The sequence below is a fragment of the Triticum urartu genome, chromosome 3A (genome assembly GCF_056163025.1).
Source record: "Triticum urartu cultivar PI428250 chromosome 3A, HENAU_Tu73, whole genome shotgun sequence".
NCBI lineage: Eukaryota > Viridiplantae > Streptophyta > Magnoliopsida > Poales > Poaceae > Triticum > Triticum urartu.
The window spans coordinates 745,022,531-745,028,163 of record NC_141875.1 but is presented as its reverse complement, the minus strand read 5'-3'; the positions used below and the strand labels follow the sequence as shown (position 1 = coordinate 745,028,163).

Below are 5,633 nucleotides of genomic sequence, written 5' to 3'. Positions count from 1 at the left end.
AGTTAAATTAATGTCATTATCGTTTTGTGATCAAAGAATGTTATATGAGATTTGATGATCTAATTAAAAGTTTACTCGGTGGAATATGCAGGCTTTGTAGAGTCGTGTCTCCTTGGAGTGATCGTCATCCGAGCTACCTCTACTTCCTCTACACCCGAGTCGGTGAGCTAAAAGTCCACCTCCTCCTTCTCTACTCCTCGATGTTGAATAGAGTAGAACTAGGGTATTTAGTTATGCTTCTTAACCAAATGAAATGTTCGGGTTATAAGATATATTGAAATGTTTGGGCGCGAATGCTTATGATAATTGATTCGGATATATGAGAGAAGGGACATCTTTGTATCGCAGGGAAAATCTGTGTGGCCTATGTTTTGCCGGAGTGTTGATTCATTTCTGTTCCGGCAAATTTCGGGTGCTCGATATGTCCTATTTTAGCAAAGATCATGCCAGATTTTTCTGTGAATTTAAGCATGACTTGTGCTAGAATATGTAGGAAATATCGGGTGCCCCGGATTTGCTAGAAAGAGAATTAAACGACATTTTGAGTTGACTTTAAGTCTGTCGGGGCTTCATACATGACAGTCAAAAAATCGGTGAGGGAGAGTCTCCATCATATATGAGAGAAGAAGAATGCCAACTGTTGTCGTGGGGGTTGCTTCTCCTTCTTATCTTTGTGCTAGACCTTTGTTATGCACTAGGGGAAGAAGCAGTAGCGACCATCATCGACGGTCGAAAAAACGGTGAGGGAGTGTCCACTATATATGAGAGAAGAAGAATGCCGACTGTTGTCGTGGGGGTCGCTACTCTTTCTTTGCCTTGTGCTAGATATTTGTAATGCACTAGGGAAAGGAGGAGTAGCGACCATCTCCGATGGTCACAATATCAGAGAGGGAGTGCCCATCATATACGTGAGATGAGAGTTTAGGAAGGAAGACTCGACAGACCTAAGTCAACCCGTTGCATATTGAGTAATAGTGATCTGTGTGTTGAGTTTCCTGGTAGTTGCCTTCGATTGATTTTCAATTAATGTTTCAACTATGAACATTGGAAATGTCTGACGATGAAAAGGATTTCGGTATGTGCGAATACTGCGAAGACGAGCGCGGCCTGTGCGACAGAAATTTCTTAGTTGGTGGTAGGCTCTTCAGCATCAAGCTGGATGAGACCTTCGAAGTGGATACAGTAAGTCACAACGACAAGTCTTTTTTCGTAATTAAGCATGACTTCTGCTTCTTTTGCTTCAACTTATAATTTTAATGTTTTACTATTCTACCAGCGTATCCCCTGCCATGCAAGAATTTATGTCTTGGATAAAATTGTTTCAGTCATATGAAAACTATGGAGGTAAAGAGAGTTCACTTGAGGACCGAGCATGGTTATACTTTTGCCGCAAAAATATACAATGCAGACACATACACCTATTTTGAATGCAAAAATTGGAGATCACTATGCAAGGGTTATGCATTTGAGCCTGATATGCTTATCACTTTTGATATTCGTTCGGAAGATGATATTGAAGGTAATATCGACATCTGGGTCGATGTGCAGACGCCTCCAGTTCTACCATTATGTGAGTTTCTCAACAATATTTATGTCTTGGATATTGTATATTCAAAAAATAGTTGACAACTAATTTCTATTGACAAATTATTTCCATTCAAGCAAACATGTCCGGCGCTTGGTAGACATGACCTACTACTGTCTCGGGGTTGAACTAAACTGCGAGGAGATAAGTCATTATGTTTCATGGCTTGAGGATCTTGATACTGTCAAGACAAATTATTTTCCTGGACAGCAAAGTCTTAATACTCAAAATGTGCGACCACTAGCGTGCGTATTGAACTACGGCCACATCTATTTAGGAAAGATGATAAGATCTTTACTATTTGTCCTCTGTGCATCTTTTGCATACATTATTTTTTAAGCTAAACTTCATTGCTAAGTATGTTACTACGATGTTCTTCAACAGGGACTCCTGATGATAGTTGTGCCTCATTAGATCAAGGCTAAAGGTCGCATGAAGATGGTTAACTTACGGCCAAGACATCCTACATTGCACATGAGTGCATTCATGATTTCTAAAAGCGAGCAAGTTTTAATAGTCAAAGACTGGAGCAAAATTGTGAAGGATGACAGAGAATTACTAGAGGGCAACAATTAGAAGCGCAACCCACAATTAGGAGACAGGTTCATCTACATGCTCCAATATGATGAATCAGGAGTGCTAAACATGTTCTATGCTATTTTACCTGAGAGAGAGCAGCAGGAGTGATTAGCTAGCTAGAATGAGTTTGAAGATGATCATGATGTGCTACACTATGACTATGATGATTAAATAGCTAGTGTTGGTGGTAATGACTATGATGATTATTATTAGCTAGTGTTGGTGGTGATTAGATGGCTACACTATGACTATGATGATTAAATAGTGTTGGTGGTAATGACTATGATGATTATTAGCTAGTGTTGTTGGTGATGATATGATGCAAGAGTTTTTATATTAATATGATGATGATGATAATGATGATGATGATGAGTTATTATATCATTGGGTGAAAGAACCACGGATTAGTTTCAAGTGGATGTATCCTAAGTGACCAAGTCATGGATTATCGTGATCCTAAGTGACTTCATGTAAAAACAATCTCTAAATTGCCACTGTAGGAAACTTGTATAAATGTGTATGAATACGACATAAAATAAAAAAGAAATAAAATACGGAATAATAGTAGTAGCGCAGGCAGTGAGACGGGCTACTAGTATTTACCAGTAGCGCCTTTTGCACGACGCGCTACTACTAAGTAGATATAGCAGTAGCGCGGGCTAGCAAACACTACTGCTAACCTTTATATTGACACGCTACTGCTAGGCTTTTCCCTAGTAGTGATATAGTAGTATTATATTGACACTATAAATTATTTCAATAAAGAAAACGTAATGTTTGAAAAGAATTCACAAAAACCACGAATTTAAAAAAAACTGAAAAGGTTCTTACCAATTGAAGAAAGTTCACGAAAATGGAAAAAGTTCGTGACTTTGAAAAACAAACTTAACAAATTTGAAAAGGCATAAAATTGAAGAATGTCCATTGATTCGAAAAATAGTTTGAAAAAAGTTCATCAACTTTTAATAAGAAAATTATGAATTCCAAAAAAGTTCTTCAAAAAAATTCAGGGATTTTAACAAAGTCCATCCCTGTTAGCCATGTGAGTTTTGAGTTCCCGGGGCGGACGTGTAATCACAGTGAGCTGCAGTCGGCTCTTTGGAAAGATAGCTCGTCCTTGGCAAGGTCGTAGAGCAGGTGCATGTTCTGCAACTGGAAGTTGCCGATGACGCTCATGCCGTTGGATGTATGCATCACCATGCATGACGTGGAATTATCCAGCCGCACCCAGTAGTTCTCCGGCGGCAGCACCATGTCTGCTTCGCCACTGAAGTGAAACACCAAGGTCGTAGAGCAGGTGCATGTTCTGCACTGTTCTCCCGTTCAGCTGCGTCCGGAGCTCCTTGCTTAGGGGCCAGTAGGCCCCATGGGCCAGAGTCGCAGTGGGGTTGCATGAGTCGATAATGACCCCGCCGCTGCCGTTTTGTTTCAGAGCAAACACCGTCGGTGGGATGAACAGTCTTGTGTGTCCCACACTTATCCCGATGAGTGGGACATAGTAGAATGGGTACTTTTTGGGGACATTCACGAATGACATGGACATCACAGGGCTGCCGCCGCTAAGACTCGCCAAGGCGCCGACAAAAAGGTGGCTGCTGGCACTGGCAGTGGTGTTGCGGCGAAGATAGGGGGTGTGGCAGTAAGAGAACTTTTTGGCTCCAACCTGAGAGATGAGCGATAGGGGCCGCGGACAAGCCCTATGAGACCGGACGCCCTGTGAAGGGACGCCCTATGAGACCGCGGACAAGCACAAGGTGTGGTTGCATGGCACGGGATGAAAGCTGTCCGAGTTGGACGCATTATAGTAGGGCAGGCCCTGCTTGACGCATGATCCTTTGAGGCTGCAGGTGGAACACTGCGTCCAGATGAGGTCGCTGCCTGTGTCGATGAGGGCCTCCGCGCGCTGCGGTGGGTTGCCGATCAAGTACTCAGCGACGTACTGGCTGGTGTTCCAATGGACCGGCATGGCCGTTGGCCATGGCGCGCTGCACGCGCTCCGCCGTGGTGTAGCTCCCCTTGCCATCAACATGGGTGAGCTCCATGTGGAACCCTGCGCTACTACAAGTAACTAGGGTAGCAGTAGTGGAGCACAACACAACAGCGATCAGCACCAGGCTTAGTTCCATTGTTTCACTCGTTGGTTTGGTGCTGGCTCCTCGCCATGTTATATCTTAATTTGCAACTTGTGGCCTAAATTAAATATGCATGTCTACTATTCAAGGTGAATGAGTATGTAGTTGTTTGCACACAACCACTAATGCAAAGAAATAGAAACAGATGGCGAATCAATTTAAAAATCAAGATATTAATGCAATTAATTAGACAAATAGTTAATTAAATGTGCAATTAAATAGATCTAATGAAATAGGGATTTTTTGTGCTGAATTAATTGAAAAATCAATTCATTGATATGAAGGCTAATAATTAGGCCTACAGACAATTAGAAGTGTAGCTATTTTCCAGTTAATAAGACAATTAATGAATTAGGCAGAAAATTAATCACACTGAATCAACCATATAGCCATTAATGTGAAAACAATTTAAAAAAAACTAGCGCCTAATCAATTTGAAAATCAAATCATTAATACAATAAATCTGCTAGACGGTTAATTACATGTACAATTCATTAGGTCCATTTAAAAATAGATTTTTTTTCCCGCTTAATCTCTATTATTAAAGACGTATATGTGTGTAGTCATTCGCCCATAACCATTAATGCAAAAATTAGAAACAGAGTAACACAATTAATTAGGTACATTTCAATAGGAATTTTTTGCATCCAATCAATTTCAAAACTAAGGTATTAATGCAACTTATTAATTAGTTAGACAATTAATTAGCCCTACAGGTAATTAGAAGTACTCCCTCCATTTGTATATAAGGCCTAATGTGTTTTTCTAGACTAATTTTGACCATACGTTAGAGCAATAATATATAACATGCATGTAACCCCAAGCACACCGTTAAGTTCATATGTGGAAGGAGTATCTAATGATATAATTTTCATATGATACATCTTATATATTATAAATCTTATCAGTAGTCAAAGCCAACCTCGAAAAATGCAATAGGCCCTATATATATGGATGAGTGAGTAGGGATTTTCTTCGCGCAGAATCAGTTTAAAAGCGCTCGTGGGTGAGGAAGGCCAGCCGACTTTCGCTGGCATTGTCGAGTACTAGCGGGCTCTTAGGGCATGGCGGACCAATGCTTGCCACCATGGACAACGGCCAACAAGCCCTCGCGACATGGGCGACCAAGCGCTCGCCCAGATGGATGGCGATCGTGCTCTGCAGGACGTCCACACACTCGACGGTAGCTCACTGGAGGATGAGCAAGTAGTGACGTTCGAGGGCTCCAATTGCGCCTTCGAAGACAATGATGATGATCGACGACAATCGGCCACACGACACCATTTTTTTATATTGTTCTATCCTGTAGCAACGTACGAGTATGTATGTAGTTAGTC

General features: G+C 41.3%; 1 pseudogene; it reads right to left on the bottom strand.

Annotated features, from left to right (window-relative positions):
- Positions 1–3,238: 3,238 nt before the first annotated feature.
- Positions 3,239–4,290, bottom strand: LOC125527511 (aspartic proteinase nepenthesin-1-like; annotated as a pseudogene).
- Positions 4,291–5,633: the final 1,343 nt, after the last annotated feature.